Source organism: Lepidochelys kempii, chromosome 14 (genome assembly GCF_965140265.1).
Source record: "Lepidochelys kempii isolate rLepKem1 chromosome 14, rLepKem1.hap2, whole genome shotgun sequence".
Classification (NCBI taxonomy): domain Eukaryota; kingdom Metazoa; phylum Chordata; order Testudines; family Cheloniidae; genus Lepidochelys; species Lepidochelys kempii.
The window spans coordinates 29,320,224-29,338,406 of record NC_133269.1 but is presented as its reverse complement, the minus strand read 5'-3'; the positions used below and the strand labels follow the sequence as shown (position 1 = coordinate 29,338,406).

Here is an 18,183-nt window from a genome sequence, read left to right as displayed (position 1 = left end):
GCCCATGCAGGGGATGAGGTCCTGTTCCTCCCCAGCCCAGCCCAAACTTGCAGCTAGAGCCTGGCACACGGTAGGAGCCCCTGCCCGGGACACTCCCAGCCCTTCCCCTCCCCCGTTCCAGGGTCCAGCACTCAGAGGTTAAAAGGGCCTGGAGCTGGCGGGTGGCGGGGTTCCCTCCTGACCACCGCTCTCGGGGCAGTTGCCCGCATCACCCATGCATAAGGCTGGCCCTCCCCCCCCCCAATCCACCATGCCACCCTCACTTCTGCACTGTTGCTGGCAGCAGCACTGCCTTCAGAGCTGGGCACCAGACCAGCAGCTGCTGCTCTCTGGCCGCCCAGCTCTGAAGGCAGCGTAGACGTAAGGGGGGCAGTTCTGGGACATATTTCCCGCCCCCCCAGACAGATTACACAGGGGAGACCAGATTTCACAGGCTGAGATGCATTTTTCATGGTCATGAATTTGGTAAAGCCCTACTCACGGGGCAGGACTGGGGCTTTAGGCAGAGCAGAACTCTGGGCGGGGCTGGGACTCAGGTGCCCCGCGCAGTCACAGTTCCTCTCCTCGGTCCTCCTCACTGGGCTGGGGCCTTGGGGTGTCATTTTTAACTGCCCCAAACCTGCAGTAAGTTAATACCCTGCAATGCTTCCCAGGGTACCCAGGGCTGGGAGGCACCTCGCCACCACCTGCCCTTTGCCTGAGGGAGCCTTGTCTGTGCCTGCCAGGGGTCAGCTCCCCAATTCCACTGGCCACACGCACTTGCTGCTGGGCCTGCAGTCACTGCAGGGTAGGAACAGGCCCACTCTGCCCTCAAGCCCTCTGAGCATCAGTCTGGAGCTTCCAGCCCCTGGTCCCCTGGGCACTGGCAGGATTCACAGATTCACTATTTCCAAAGGAACAGTAACATCCTCTGCCCCAGCTTACCAGCTCTAGCTCAGATCACTGCTCCACTTAACACACAGCACTTCCATAGGCTCCCAGCGAAATCATGCCTCGGTTCAACAAAGCCAAGAGTCAAGTGGAAGTGTTGGAAACAAACGGTTACATATAACAAAGTCATAACATGCGTTCTAGAGCTGAGACTGAACTAACAAGATATTCTCCTGTCTAACCAAGTACAGCTCACCCGAAATCCTTGCAGCACTTCACAGCCAGGCAGGCTCAGACCCTTCTTTCATGAGACATGCGTACGGTCAGTTTGTCTCCAAGGGGAAGGATCCAGTAGGTCTCTGCACACCGAGAGAGATCAGACCGATCCTTTGTCTTTATGCTTCAACACCACAGATGGACACACACACAGCCCCCTGCTCTTAGTTTCTTCCTGTAGATTTCCCTTTTTTGTGGATTTTGCACTCTAATTTTACACCTGGCTCAGTGGCAAAGAGACATCCAACATCAGGCACACAATACACAGATGGCCAGACAGGGAGGTAACCTCAGTTGCCTCCTGTCTGAAAGGAGCATCTGGGGCACATCACCTCCCGTGACCTGCCTTAACTCCAAGACCTTAAGGGCACCATTGTCCGTCTGGAGACACAGCTCCTTACATAGGATCCGTACAGAGGTCTTGCTCCCATTATGGCAGCTTCTAGCAGAAGCTTTTTTCTGCTCAAAAAATTAAAAATATGTGCGACTCAATAATTATGCGCATGCGCAGTAGCACAGAATTCCCCCAGGAGTAATTACAGGGACACAATAACACCATCTCCTTGTATGGTGTTGAGCCATGGGCGACCCGGTTTGGTCGCTGCAGTGCGAGTGTAGACACCGTGTTACCCATGTCCATCCTAAGAGTCCTCCATCAGCAGTCCCATAATGTCCAACACTGACTTCTCTGGTCACAGCTGTGAACTCCACAGCCCAGGAATCTTGGAGACCAGATGCCAGACATAACCTTTTAAAACCCCACATATTTTTGAAATGCTTTTTTCTAATTGCCCAGATTGATAAACACTCCTAGCAGCTCTCAGTCGTTGTATGCAACTGCTCATGCTAATTACATAAACTAGACATGATCCTGCCTAGAGTAGACAGGAGGTATTGGAAATCGTCATGGCCCCCATTGCTGCAGTTCTTCTTGTGGGTCTGCAAATACTATAGGATTATTCATCCTGTGCTTGCAACATTCATGACAACAGTGCGGAGCTGTGCAAGCTCCATGCTTCTGTCAAAGATGGTGGATAGTGAAAAGTGCCATGTTGGTGAATATGTGCAGCACTGATGCAGGGAGCCAAGTTTGCATGTGTACAAGTGATATGCTAACTGGGGCATCTTTCTGTTGATTTAACTTGCACTGATGAAAGTTTTTAATGTAAACATGGCTTTAGTATCAAATGACCAACTATAAATTCAATGAAGTAACTCGATTTAAAACTATAATTTGACTTGGTATTAAAACTTTCAAACAAAAAATGAAATTAGACAAATCTAATAGGTTGAATGGGACAATCAAGTTTAAATCAGTGTCAAATTAACAAAATCTAGCAAAATCTTTAATACTTCTCTTACTTTGTCTTAAGAAGGAAGTAATCTTAGGCACAGCATGATTCTTAAATGAAATTCAGAGTCATATGATTACTACAGCTTGAAATGCAGCAGCATTTAGACATGTCTCTAGCTGAAAATGGTTAGAATAATACATACAAAAGTTGGGGTACATGAATCACCAATTCTTCCTGGTTCAAAGCAAGAAAGTCACAAATAAACCATTCTCCTACCTCAGTGCCCAGAGACAAGTCAGGACATCACACTGACAATCCAAAGGAGCCCATCTCTTTATCTGTATGTATCCATTGTACTAAAGGTGGGGTGGGGGATTCACAAAGGTTCTTAGACTCCTTACTAGGCACCCCTGTGGTAACAGCACTCCCACTCAGGTTCCATCTATCCCTGTAGGCTCTTAACCTCACTCAGCACCTACGTTTTTGTGGTAAAAATCCTCTAGATGCCTATGTTCCTGCTTCTAGGCATGCACCCAGCTGCCTCATTCTAGGCACCCAAGCCCTTGTCTCTCCTCTAAGCCACAGTGCAACTCACAAACCAGGGGAAGGTAGGTGGAGGCCCAATCTGGTAAGCATGATCAGAGGCTGCCTTGCTCCACACAAAACAGGCAGGAGGCTGGGGGAGGGTGAAAGGAGATGGTTTCCCTCATAGCTTTTAGCCCAGTGGTTAGGGTGCTTACCCAGGATGTGGACGTTACATGTGAAAGCATGCAGTTTCAATCAGCACTAAGTCAGTTTTAGTTACAATAGTGTCACATTCAAATCCTATAACCCATTCCAGTTTTGTTTTAGAAGAATTTTCCGCAATCTGAAGCAGTTTTAAGGCTTACTTTTTACTATTTCTAGCAGAATTCTTTTCTTTCATACCATTTGAAATTAGGATCTTTTTCAGAATTGGATGGAAGTTGTTGGGTTTATATGAACTGGGTACTTTTCAGTTAGCAGCACCTACCAGCCCAAGAGTCCAGTTTTAGGGAACAGAACTGAACTCCAATGGGAAGCAATAATTATGCTCTCCAAGGCCAAATTCCAACTTCCCTAAAGAAGAGAAATTCCCTATAGAATTTTAGCAACAACAATTGATTTCTTAAACCTTTACAGAAATTCCAGCTGCTATGAAGTTCACAATCTTCTTCGCGGCAGGATTTAGGATTTTGTCTTCAGGCACACTTAAAGAGTAATTGGAGCCAGGGGACTGGACTCAGAGATATCCACCTCACACATGGGTGCCCTAACCACCAGTCTATATGGTCATTTTCACTCTCTGTCTTGACCCAACTCTTGGTTCTAGGATATATTGAGACACCCACCTCAGAATATCTGAGAGCTGAGAGGCTAGGGCACTCCCCTGAGAGGTGGCAGATCCCTGTTCTAAACTCTTGGCTTTATTAGGTGCGGAGGGGACTTGAATTGGTCTCCCACATCCTAGGTGAGTACCCTAACCTCTGACCAAAAGATTATGAGGGAGATTCCCTCACTGAAGAGTTAGGCAGCCTCTGAAAATGTCTATTGGACTGGGCCCTATCATCATAGCATCGTCTCACTTCCATGACTCATGAACTGGAAGCAGAGATATACGCCTATTCCCATAAAAGGAACGGGCTTAGGTCATACACTCTTGTCAGGATGCCACACTAGGTAGCTTACATAGCTCCCCATGTAATGTGTGGGGATTTGGGGATTCCATTCTAAGGCACCCATCTCTCCTCATTCATTTTATAAGGGGCTTGGTCACATAACTCAGTCTTTGTGGATCCCACTGCTGTTCCTCCGATATTCTATGTACCCAAAAGTTTGGCATTTGGAACACTTCGTCACAACTCTTAAGTCCTTTGATGGATTCTAGCCTAAAAACACTATCAGGGATGAATGAGAAGTCACAGCAGACAAGAAAAAGAGGGGGTTAGGTGTATAACATCACACTTAAATGAAGTGGCTGAACACAAAACATTCACATTTGCCAAGAAGTCATAATCAAGTCCCATCATAATGTGGGAATCTTATCTCAGCCTCTTGTTCTGCATGGCTCTGTTCTAGGGAGGAGATTTCATTCTCTGCTTCAATAAGGTTGTATGTCCTCACTACATGGCCACTGTAGCCATGCTGGACCCGCTAAGATTTGTAGGAATAAGCAAAAATGTTATTCTCTTTGCCCATCCCTAGCCAGCACACTTTTACGGGGTGTATCCTGGGTGGATTCTCTTACATCTCATGGAAGATGAGTTATGCTGAAAGGCATTTCTGCTCTTGGGCACTCTTCCCCATAGCTTCTCTGAGGTTTATTAAGGGCTGAGCTCTCATTGAACATTTCCCAAATTCTGGGCATTTAAAGCGTTCTTCCCTGGGTGGATTCTCTGATGGGCAACAAGGATTGACTTCCAACTGAGGCTTTTCTTGTCCTTGGGAATTTATGGGGTCTCTCTCCCCTTTAGGTTCTCTGATCTGATAGAATGTGTAAGCTCTGATTGAAGCTTTTCCTGCAGTCAGGGCAGCTATAGCGTTTCTGTGCTGTGTGAATTCTCTGATGTGCAATAAGGTATGAGCGATCCCTGAAGCTCTTCCCGCAGTCAGAGCAGTTAAAGAGTTTCTCTCCTGTGTGGATTCTATGATGATTGTGAAGATTTGAGTGCCAAGGGAAGCTTTTCCCACAGTCAGAGCAATTATAGGGTCTCTCTCTTGTATGTAGTATCTGATGTTTAATAAGGTATTGTCATGGAGTCCCTGGGCAATGCTCCGGAACTGCTCCCTATGAAGCCAGTCAGGACTCTGGGGCAGTTGCCTTTCTGTGAACAGCCTGTCTTCAGGACACAAAGCTCACACAGCTTCCACCTTCCTTGGTCTGACCTCGGGGCATTCAGCATCCTCTGCCTCTCCATGCGCTTCCCACAGCAAGTCCGCTCAGGCGGGGCTCCTGGGGAAGGCAGAGGGTCCTGCACCCCAACTTCGCAGTCAGACGTGACTCTCAGCCAGCCAGTAAAAAAGAAGGTTTATTAGACAACAGGAACATGGTCTAACACAGAGCTTGTAGGTGCAGAGAACCAGACCCCTCAGCTGGGTCCATTTTGGGGGGCTGTGAGCCAGACAACCACGTCTGCCCTTCACTCCATGTCTCCAGCCAGCCCCAAAACTGAAACTCCCTCCAGCCCCTCCTCCCCTGGGCTTTGTCCCTTTTCTGGGCCATGAGGTCACCTGATTCCTTTGTTCTCCAACCGTTTAGCTCTCACCTTGCAGGGGGGAAAGGGCCCAGGCCATCAGTTGCCAGGAAACAGGGTGTCGGCCATTCTCTGTGTCCAGACCCCTGCACACACGTGCCCTCTAGGGCTCTGCAATGATCATACACCCTTATCCCACCACCTAGATACTTAACAGCTGCCTAGGGGAAACTGAGGCACCCCCACACTATTCAGAGGAAACATTAAGAACAGTCCCACTTCGTCACAGGTATGAACTCTGACCGAAGCTTTTCCTGCAGTCAGAGCAGTTATAGGGTTTCTCTCCTGTGTGAATTCTCTGATGTGCATTAAGGTTTGAGCATTCCCTGAATCTTTTCCTGCAGTCAGAGCAGTTGAAGGGCTTCTCTCCTGTGTGGATTCTCTGATGATCAATAAGCCTTGAGCGCCGATGGAAGCTTTTTCCGCAATCAGAGCAGTTATAGGGTCTCTTTCTTATATGTTTAATAAGGTCTGAGCTCTGACTGAAGCTTTTCCCGCAGTTAGAGCACTTACAGGGTTTCTTTCCTGAATGAATTCTCTGATGTGTGACAAGGTGTGAGCTTTCCCTGAAGCATTTCCTGCAGTCAGAGTAGTTAAAGAGTTTTTCTCCTGTGTGGATTCCATGATGAATGTTAAGATTTGAGCACCGATTGAAGCTTTTCCCACAGTCACAGCAGTTGAAGGGCTTCTCTCCTGTGTGGATTCTCTGATGTTCAATAAGACTTAAGCACCAAGGGAAGCTTTTCCCGCAGTCAGGGCAGTTACAGATTCTCAGTTGTACGTATTCCCTGATGGATAATAAGGTTTGAGTTCTCATTGAAGTTCTTCCTACAATCACAGCAGTTGAAGGGTTTCTTGCCTGTGTTGATTCTATGGTGTAATATAAGGACTGGTCTCCATTGGAAGCTTTTCCCAAAGTCACTGCAAGTGTAGGCTCCCTCTTGATCGTGTATTCTCTGTTGATCAGTTTCTTTTGACCACTCTGCTCCTGTGGGTGGATTTACTATGTCCCTCTCCTGGATGGTTTCCCTGCTGCCTATCTGACCTGTGCCGACTCTCACAAGTTTCTCTCTGCTCAGGATTCTGGGAAACATTCCCTTCAGATCTTCCCCATAACATCCCATGTGGTGCCATTTGCTCAGGACCTTCCTGCTGAAGACTCTTCTCGCTGTTCTCACTCACCGTCCCATCCCCTGTGGGATAGAGAGATAATCCAGACAGGAGTCATTCTCTGTGCTGGGGGGAAAGGAAAACTCTGAAAGGGAAACAGGAAAAGGGGAAAACACACCCATATAATAGCTGGGGAAGTTGAAATATCATGAGCTGAGTTCATCCTCCTTCCTCACAACCCCTCCCCAGAAGAGAGAATCCATCCTTCCTCCACATCCTCTCACTGGAGATGAAGACAGGCTGAAGGGTCAGATGGGCATTTTCATCAAGTCTAAGTGACATCTGCTATGAGGATACAGTAATTGGTTTCTGAGTCAGTTTAGCTGATTCCTCATCTGTGTGGGTGTCGCTGATGATCGCCTCTTCCTCATAGCCTTGGAGATTCGGGACGTGCAGCTCCTCCCCTCGCTTCATCCAGGAGTTCACATTAGGTTTGGAAATTGGAAATCCTGCTTGGGAAACAATTTATCATGTGTTGATCTTGTTTATTAAGGTCAGCCCTATTACTACTTCAGGACCCAGGATCTGAGTCACCCACTGTCATAACAATACAGCTAAGGGTAGCCTAGAATTCCTCCTTACCTGTAAGGGATTAAGAAGCTCAAATAACCTGGCTGACACCTGACCAAAAGGACCAATGGGGAAAGAAGATACTTTTAAATCTTGGTGGGGGAAGGCTTTGTGGTGCGTGTTCTCTCGGGAAGCAGAGAAGCATCAGGTCAGAAAACTCCTTCTCCTATAAACCATCCTAAAAGGTTGACAAAAATTGTAAGTAAAAGCAAGGCAAGGCATCTTAGATTATCTTTTGTTTTGCTTGTGAATTTTTCCTTTGCTAGAGGGAGGTATATTCCTGTTTTTTGTAACTTTGAAACTAAGCCTAAAGGAAGTTCTGCTGTGTTTTTGAATCTTTTGTTACCCTGTAAAGTTATTTTCCATCCTGATTTTACAGAGGGGATTTTTACCTTTAAAAAAAAAATAAAATAAAATCCTTCTTTTAAGAACCTGACTGATTTCTCTATTGTCCTAAGACCCAGGGGTTTGGGTCTGTGATCACTTTGTAACCAATTGGTTAGGATATTATTCTCAAGCCTCCCCAGGAAAGGGGGTTGTAAGGGCTTGGGGGAATATTTTGTGGGAATAGGAACTCCAAGTGGTCCTTTCCCTGATTCTTTGTTAAATCACTTGGTGGTGGCGGCAGTACCTGTCCAAGGACAAGGAAGGATTTGTGCCTTGAGGAAGTTTTTAACCTAAGCTGGTAGAAATAAGCTTAGGGGGTCTTTCATGCAGGTCCCCACATCTGTACCCTAGAGTTCAGAATGGAGAGGGAACCCTGACACCCACCCAGAGAGGCTTCTTCCCAATCTTACAGAGACTGGGCTATAGACCATACAAGATCCCATGACACTCATCTGGAGTAAAGGTGCATTACCTCTGCCTCGGGAATGGCCCAGCTTATTGCCCAGGGGAGTTGAGCATTCTGCTTCACTCTCCAGGGTACAACTAAATCTCCATCATGGCCAGTTCCATTCCCCGCATCCCACGCCAGAACAGGAACACATTACTTAAAACGTGAGCTCTTGTGAGGGCTTGCAGGTCTGAAACCAAGGCCCAGAGGCAGTGCTCAGATTGCAGCTGCTGCCTGGCAGGTCACTTAGAGCTTGTAGAGAAAGGATCTAGCAGAGTTGTAGCTCCCCAAGGGCTCTGTTCACAAAGCTCCTGAGTGGAGGCGACGGCTAACCTTACTATTTGGCTTGGATGCACTACTTAATCCAGAAGGAGACAGAGAAAGTTCTCTGAGCAACTAGGTGAATCCTTGGTTGGCTGCTTCAGGCCCTTCCGACGCTCCTGATACCTTACTGCCTATGCGGGCCTTCAGGCTGCCCAAATTAGCTTCTGCTCCTGCAGCTGGCCATGGTGGCATTTGGCTGTGCTGATCCTCCGGGGGCGTGTGTGGCTATGGCTACAGCTGAGCTCTCCTTCTGCTGCCTTGGTTCTACTCTGCCAGCAGCAGCCTCTTTATGTTGTTTCCCAACCTTCCTCAGGTGCCCAGTCCTCCACCTCCTTCACCTTTTTCTGGGTGCAGGTGGCTCAGTCACACCCCTCGGTTGGAAAGAATCTACCTTTCACATTTTTATATCTTGTGGGCCCATTCCTCACACATTCAGCCAGACCCCTTCTTGGACCATCATTTAGTCCTTGGGAAGGTCCCCCTGTGACATTACATGATTAAAATAGGACCATGTACATCATTGTTGCTACCAAATCTTGTGCAAAATGTAATGTGAGGTATCAAGGGAAAAGTTATGATTTGCTGACTATGTTTATCCTGTTTGTATGTGTATATCATTTTTTGTATTTCCAGTTATTAATATTGACTATGTACCTGTATTTCAAATATGTTTGCTCCTGTGGTAACACCCTCAAGGTAGTTTACATCTAGTCTAGCCTGCACATTGTGAATGGAGTATTCAATTGATGGCCCATCAACAAACACAATGGAAACATCTCCATTTTGTGTCTTCCCTGCTCTGATCTCTGGACTATAGACTTATACTAATGGGAGCATTCTGACCTTCCAATCTTTTGGAAGGAAGCAGAGACTTAACAAGCCAGTAGTTTATGTCATTACTGCCTCAAACCTGATACAAAAACTTTGCAATGTGCATATGTATTTGATTCCTTTAACCGATTTTAATTCTGCCCTCTTTCTCTTCTCTGATAAATAAACCTTTAGATATTAGATACTAAAGGATTGGCAACAGCATGATTATTGGGTAAGATCTGAGTTATATATTGACCTGGGTACATGGCTTGTCCTTGGGAAACAGAAGAACCCTCTGGTTGATTAAATTGGTTTTAAATAAGCACTCATCAATAAGTCTAGAGTCTGCGTGTTGAAAGGAGGACTGGAATATCAAAGGAGGCTGCATTTCTGACTTCTTGTTAGCCAGTATGGTGAGACAGAAGTTTACTTTTGTTGCTGGTTTGGTATATCTTATGGAAGAATAATCACCAGTTTTGGGGGGTGTCTGCCCTATTGCTTAGCCGTTTGTCCTGAATTTGGTATTCTCAGTTGTGACCCACTGAGGCACGGTGACACCCCCTCATAGCTGAGCAGCTCAGGCCAGCTTACTGGCATTGTAATAATACCATGTAAGAGGATGTTGGCTTTGTGGAGTCCTTCTGGGAGGTTTGGCTGGACTGGTGACTGTAGAGGCACAGAGATGTTGGGAAGTGGTCAAGGTGAGTGTCAAGCTGTTTTGCTGAGACTACCCCACCAGACCAGTGTCAGGAGTAGGACCCTGCAGCTGCACTTGCTCTGTGCTCTTGACACCCTAACGAGTTGGCTAGGTGACCTGCCTGATGACCTGCCCTGCCTGACTGGCTGAGGAAGCTAGAAAGCCGGTTCTTAAGCACAGCAGCAGTAGTATCTCACTCACTGCTCAAGGCACATGGCCATGGACTGTCTGCCTCCTTGTGCTCATCTCTCCAAGCCCTACTCCTGCTTCACTCCTCCACAGCTCCAGTCCAGCTTTTACCCTGCACCCAGTCTTGTTCCTCTCCTGATCAGAACCAGCCCTGGTCCTGCCTTCCCTGACTCCTGGTAATCCAGTTCCAACCCTCGGCTCTGATTCCTCACTCCAACCGTCTCGACCTTTGGCTCTGGCATTTGGATTCCAATGACTAGGCCTGACTCCCATTCCGACCACAAGATCTGACCTTCTATGAACTGGTCCACTGACAAGCAGCTGAAGAAGGGATGGAGCAGTGATGGAAACCATGATTGATAAGTTGGAATGGAAGGTCATGGAGGTGGAGAGATGCATGGCTACCAACCCTGAAAATCTGTCCCTGCACAGTGTGTGTTGGGAGAAACACTAGGTCCAAGTTGCTTTTGTCTGGTCATGTATCGGACCCCTTTAGGAGATGTATTGTGGCTCCTGCTTCTTCTGTGCTCTGGAGAAGAGCAGAAGAGCAAAAAAACCATATCACCTATCTCCTAGCAGAAGATGGCACCCCTCTTGTGGATCTGGAGCACATGTGATAAAGGGTGAGAGCTTTCTACACCAACATTCTCTCTGGATCAACCAATACTGACATTGGAGTGGCCCTGTGGGATGAGCTCCTGAAGGTCGGCCTGGGTGACCGAGACTGACTACAGCTTCCTCTCACTCTGGCCAAGCTCTCAGAAGCCCTCTGTTTGATGCCCACTAACAAATCTGCAGGCATCAATGGCTGACCATGCAGTTTTACTGCACATTCTGGGATGTCCTTGCCGCAGACCTTGCCATCATCTGGGCAGAGCCCCTGGGCAGCATGGTGCTCCTCCTGTCATTCAGGTGGGCTGTGCTCTCCCTGCTGCTGGAGAAGAGGGACCTCCAAGCCCTGAGGAGTTGGCACTCACTATTGCTGCTCAGATACAAGGTTATGGTGTAAACACACTCCCTGAAGATGATACAGGGACACACTGACCCCTCCTAAGAATAAGGTCAGCATGACAAGGTGATGGATAGGGATGTTTTGATTGAGCCTACAGATGCCAGGTAAAGGGTGGTAACTAACCATGTCAGAGGGGCAATACATAGCTTGTTTGTCTCAGTGTATAAAAGAGAGGTCACAGAGGGGTGTTTTTAGCCAAGGGGAAAGCAGAAAGTCCCAACACTCACTGAGCTGGTCCATTGTCATGGGCATTCATGTATTAGTGTACATGTAACCAGGGCAATACTACAGTGCTTTGTTGGCAATAAACCTGGCTGAGCACCTTCCCATGACCTGAGTCTGTGATGTTTTTGGGCAGTTTCAGCGAGGTCTCCTGCGTCAGATATCTGCACAGAGCTGGTGCAGAACACAGAGAGAACATACACGTAGCCAACAACTGATGACAAGGTATGCCTTGTGAGGTATCATTGAAAAACTCATCATTTGCTGATCAATATCATCATCATGGCAAAATGCAAGTAGCTGCATTGTATGTGAAGTTATAAACATAAGCTGCAATCATAACTAAAAATATGCTTTACAAGTAAGTTTGAAATGGCCAAACCAGTTCCTCAGAGACAAAGAGCAAACTGATGCCTCCGCCAGGTGAAAACAAGGCTGGATCATTACCTGCTACATGGCCATTCTTTGGCAAGAAACAGGGCGGGACAAAAATCTACATCCTGGCAAAGAAAAAGCCTGTAGTTTCCATCTGCACAGGCTGTCTGTTGGCTTGCCCCCAGCTGGAAATGCTTCTCAAATGGAGGCCTGGGAGGCAGTGACCATGAGATGGTCGAGTTCAGGATCCTGACACAAGGGAGAAAGGAGAGCAGCAGAATATGGACCCTGGACTTCAGAAAAGCAGACTTTGACTAGCATGGGAGGGAAAGGAGTCCAGGAGAGCCGGCTGTATTTTAAAGAATCCTTATTGAGGTTACAGGGACAAACAATCCCGATGTGTAGATGGAATAGTAAATATGGCAGGCGACCAGCTTGGCTTAACAGTGAAATCCTTGCTAATCTTAAACAAAAAAGAAGCTTACAAGAAGTGGAAGATTGGACAAATGACCAGGGAGGAGTATAAAAATATTGCTCGGACATGCAGGAGTGAAATCAGGAAGGCCAAATCACACCTGGAGTTGCAGCTAGTAAGAGATGTTAAGAGTAACAAGAAGGGTTTCTTCAGGTATATTAGCAACAAGAAGAAAGTCAAGGAAAGTGTGGGCCCCTTACTGAATGAGGGAGGCGACCTAGTGACAGAGGATGTGGAAAAAGCTAATGTACTCTATGCTTTTTTTGCCTCTGTCTTCACGAACAAGGTCAGCTCCCAGACCACTGCACTGGGCAGCACAGCATGGGGAGGAAGTGACCAGCCCTCTGTGGAGAAAGAAGTGGTTCGGGACTATTTAGAAAAGCTGGATGAGCACAAGTCCATGGGGCTGGATGCGCTGCATCCGAGAGTGCTAAAGGAGTTGGTGGATGTGATTGCAGAGCCATTGGCCATTATCTTTGAAAACTCATGGCGATTGGGGGAAGTCCCGGATGACTGGAAAAAGGCTAATGTAGTGCCCATCTTTAAAAAAGGGAAGAAGGAGGATCCTGGGAACTACAGGCCAGTCAGCCTCACCTCAGTCCCTGGAAAAATCATGGAGCAGGTCCTCAAGGAATCAATTCTGAAGCACTTAGTGGAGAGGAAAGTGATCAGGAACAGTCAGCATGGATTCACCAAGGGCAAGTCACGCCTGACTAATCTAATTGCCTTGTATGACAAGATAACTGGCTCTGTGGATGAGGGGAAAGCGGTGGACGTATTGTTCCTTGACTTTAGCAAAGCTTTTGACATGGTCTCCCACAGTATTCTTGTCAGCAAGTTAAAGAAGTATGGGCTGGATGAATGCACTATAAGGTGGGTAGAAAGTTGGCTAGATTGTCGGGCTTAACGGGTAGTGATCAATGGCTCCATGTCTAGTTGGCAGCCAGTATCAAATGGAGTGCCCCAAGGGTCAGTCCTCAGGCTGGTTTTGTTCAATATCTTCATTAATGATCTGGAGGATGGTGTGGATTGCACTCTCAGCAAGTTTGTAGATGACACTAAACTGGGAGGAGAGGTAGATACGCTGGAGGGTAGAGATAGGATACAGAGGGCCCTAGACAAATTGGAGGATTGGGCCAAAAGAAATCTGATGAGGTTCAACAAGTGCCGAGTCCTGCACTTAGGACGAAAGAATCCCATGCACCGCTACAGACTAAGGACCGAATGGCTCGGCAGCAGTTCTGCAGAAAAGGACCTAGAGGTTACAGTGGACAAGAAGCTGGATATGAGTCAGCAGTGTGCCCTTGTTGCCAAGAAGACCAATGGCATTTTGGGATGTATGAGTAGGGGCACTGCCTGCAGATCGAGGGACATGATCGTTCCCCTCTATTTAACATTGGTGGGGCCTCCTCTGGAGTACTGTGTCCAGTTTTGGGCCCCACACTACAAGAAGGATGTGGAAAAATTGGAAAGAGTCCAGCGGAGGGCAACAAAAATGATTAGGGGACTGGAACAGATGATTTATGAGGAGAGGCTGAGGGAACTGGGATTGTTTAGTCTACAGAAGAGAAGAATGAGGGGGGATTTGATAGCTGCTTTCAACTATCTGAAAGGGGGTTCCAAAGAGGATGGCTCTAGACTGTTCTCAATGGTAGCAGATGACAGAACAAGGAGTAATGGTCTCAAGTTGCAGTGGGGGAGGTTTAGGTTGGATATTAGGAAAAACTTTTTCACTAAGAGGATGGTGAAATACGGGAATGCATTACCTAGGGAGGTGGTGGAATCTCCTTCCTTAGAAGTTTTTAAGGTCAGGCTTAACAAAGTCCTAGCTGAGATGATTTAGTTGGGGATTGGTCCTGCTTTGAGCAGGGGGTTGGACTAGATGACCTCCTGAGGTCCCTTCCAACCCTGACATTCTATGATTCACACACAGAGAACATGAAAAAATGGGTGTTGCCATACCCACTATAAAGAGAGTGATCAGTGAGCTAAGGTGAGCTATTATGGGGGGGGGGGAGTGTTCTGACACTAACCCAAGAAATCTGTCAGCCTTGATATCACGTGGTCCCAAAGAATAAACTTGTGTAGGAAAAAAAGAACAAAAAACTATAATGAAAAACTACAATTGCAGTACCAACAGGAAGTGCTACACTAGAAACAGTGTGTGATGGGATTGCTGTAACGACCAGCACCAGAATATTTTCAGTGATCTCTTGCTATTAAAAATACACAGAATGATGCATAAGAACAGCCCTCTGCACAATGTTAATGAAGGGAAAGGATGAAAGTCTCAGAGCAATAAAAACAGTTTGAAAAGTAAATGACTTAAGGAGCGAAACGACTTTACAGGGCTCAGGACAAGAAGGCAGCGCAAGCCAGGCCATGAGAACAGCAGCTCGGGCACATCTGAGGCCACTTTGTGCGGACACACAAGCTGATCAGGTTTCAGAGTAACAGCCGTGTTAGTCTGTATTCGCAAAAAGAAAAGGAGTGTTTGTGGCACCTTAGAGACTAACCAATTTATTAGAGCATAAGCTTTCCTGAGCTACAGCTCACTTCCTCAGATGCATATCGTGGAAACTGCAGCAGGCTTTATATATACACAGAGAATATGAAACAATACCTCCTCCCACCCCGGGAGGAGGTATTGTTTCATATTCTCTGTGTATATATAAAGCCTGCTGCAGTTTCCACGATATGCATCCGATGAAGTGAGCTGTAGCTCAGGAAAGCTTATGCTCTACTAAATTGGTTAGTCTCTAAGGTGCCACAAGTCCTCCTTTTCTTTTTACAAGCTGATCAGGGATTCTGTGCTTCTGTAACATCCCACCCGCCCTGCACCCTCCCCTGCAGGCTCCGGCTCAGGGGCTGGTGTCGGCAGAGCCCGGGGCTGGTTCCAGCCCCCGGAGAAAGTCCCCCCGGCTGGGCCCCGAGGGGCGCTGGGGAAGGGCTCTCCCCGCACACACCCCGCTGGGGAGCGGCAGCGGCTCAGCCCGGGCTCCGGCTCACGATGGAGGCGGCGGCAGCGTCTGACCCGGGAAGCTCAGCCCCGGAGCTGCGGAGCAGCAAGAGCCAGAGCAACTTCCCCGCCCCCAGCAGCGGGCCACAGGGTTAACCCCTCCGCTGCCAGAGACCAGCCACGAGCCTCGCCCTGCTCCCCGTCCGGAGCCCAGTGACACCCCCGGCGCGACCGAAGCCGAGAGAGTCCCCGAGAAACCGGCCCCTGGCGCTGCTGGGGCGGCTTGTGCGGGGAGCATCGGGAAAGAGGCGGGGGGTTGTAGACATGTAGATATGAACAAAACAATAAGAAGGGAACATTTTCAATTCCCTAAAGTAGAAGAAATTGCCAGCAAGCTAGTAAAAGCTACCGTTTTCACTATTTTAGATGCCGTAGTAGATTTCGACAAGTGCAGCTGGATGAAAAAATGTTCTAGACTTTGTATATTTGACATACCATTTGACAGGTACAGATTTACCAAAATTCCTTTCTGGCATCTGTTCCGCTCCTGAAGAATACCCAACAGTGACCCAACAGACCTGTGAAGATCTGGAGGGTGTTGAATGTTATAATACAGATGCCATTCTGGTGTGGGGGAACACCATGTGAGAACGTGATGAAAGACTCAAGAGACTACTTGACAAGCGTTGTGAAAGGAACCTGAAACTGAACAAAAGGAGATGCAAATTGGCTCTAACAGAGATAAAATATGTGGTGCATCACTTGACAGAAGAAGGTCTAAAACCTGAAAAGACAATACAAACAGCAAGAGTGTCAACATCCAACCCAGAAATGCTAACAATACCAGACGCCACAACTGAATCTCAAGTGGTCAGTCGGAAAACAATAGCATGGGGCCATGGGACTGCCTCTGAAGATAGAGTAATAAGACCACCGGCCAGATACACAAATGAATTGCTCTGGATTATTTGGGATTCAGATTAGATTGAGTGATGCTTAATTAAACTGATGCAGTTAAATAAAAAAGTTGAAATGCAGCTAAATTGTAACCCGTGTGTAGTTGATTTTGAAGGCAATATAGCGCTAGTAGGAACTCAGGAACCAAAGTTTCCCCATAGTACTGGTTGCGGTGCAGGATCAGGTAGTGAGGGAAGTACATCCAAGCTGTTGCTCCAGGCGCTGGGCTGGGGCAGACAAGGGGACAAGCCTGCTCCCCCTCCTCTCTCTCCCTGCAGCCCCTGCTGCTTTCTGTTATTCCCTCTCACCTTTTCTCCTGCCTGCCTGTTATGTCTCTTGTGCCGTCCTTCCCCCAGCACAGCACTCCCCCATCTCTGGGCATCTAGAGCAGAGAGAATACAGATGCACCAGCAGCAGACAATTTTCTACACTCTGGGTCCTTGTGGCGCTCCCCCCCTCCCCCCACAGTCTGGCACCTGAGGTGGCCACCTCAGTTCACCTCATGGTAAGGCCAGCCCTGCCTGAGATAGAATTTTGCATCTTGTTTGCCCATTTGATTTTAGATACTCTTATCTAGATATTCTTATATTATCCTAATATGTTTGACCAAAGGACAAGACACTTGTGTGTGTTGCTTCTGCCTGGCCAGATGGGTTTGTTAGTATAATGGAAAGAGATAAGAGATAAAACGAAAGTTTTAGAGGGTATGGTGGGAGTGTAATATATGAGCATACACTGGCAGGCTGCCTACCTCCTCTCTCAAGCTTCTCGGCTCCTTGGAGCTCAGATCGAGTGTAGTACCTGCTCTTATCAGTTTAATTTTTTATTTGATGGATGTCTACAACACCTGCTCTGAAGATGGATTCTGCTGCTGCCATTTTTGAAAAAATTGATGTTGCTGTGAAGATGGATTCCACTGCTGCTACTTTGGAGCTACTGCTACTTTGAGCACACCATCTACCTGTTGTACCCCCTTGCTGCGGACATGCTCATCTGCCCCATCTGCTCTCTGCCCTGAAGCTTCCACCTCCTTGGTGGCATCACCAGGTACCTGAAGAGATGCCACAGCAAGCGGGTCGCCTTCAGCTGTACCCTCTGCAGCCTGCCCTTTGAGACGCAGAAGCAATGCAAGATGCACCAAGTCACCTGCAGGAAACACCTCAAGGGAACACAGTCTCCTGCCCCAGCTCCCAGCCCTCCTGTTGCCTGCTGACCCGCTTCTCCTGAGCCTCAACAAAGAAAGCCAACCTCATAAGCTGCCATCAAGAAGCCCCATCGCCAGGCCCACAGAACGGGATGCTGTGATTGAGAAAGTACCTGCTGCCTCGGGGAACATTACCCAGGTCCTTGCCAGCAGGAGGCCTGTCTCACCCTTGCATATCGCCAAGCAGATCTCCATGCTAAGACGACTCAGTGCTGCCTTGCCACCTGTCCAGTATGTCTCCGTCCCCAGAAGGATCAGCGCCCCACCACGCATAGCTGCTCGAGATCTTGTCGCTGGAAGAGCCAGCGCCGCCCCTCGGACCACGCTGTGAATTCCAACCACCGGAGGAGCCAGAGCCATGCCCCAGACTGCCCTACAAACTCCAGGCATCACTGGAGGAACCAGCCCCACCGCCACACCAAAGCACCAGGTCTTCATTGCAGACAGACCAGCATGGCCCCAAGTCCATTCTGCGGGACACGGCCTACAGGAGATCTCACGCTCCAGCAGCAACCTCCCAGGCAGCAGCCACTCATAGAAGGACCGGCGGTGTCCCAGCAACCCCCGAGTCGGACCGCATCTCTCTGACCACTACCAGCATCCCGCCAGAGATCCTGCCCCAGCACCCAACCGATGGGAATCCTGACCCACAAGAGAGACCGCAGGCC

The 18,183-nt window shown here is 48.1% G+C and overlaps 1 pseudogene; it reads right to left on the bottom strand.

The window, feature by feature from the left end:
• Positions 1-4,929: 4,929 nt before the first annotated feature.
• Positions 4,930-17,875, bottom strand: LOC140898108 (uncharacterized; annotated as a pseudogene).
• Between the last annotated feature and the right edge of the window lie 308 nt (positions 17,876-18,183).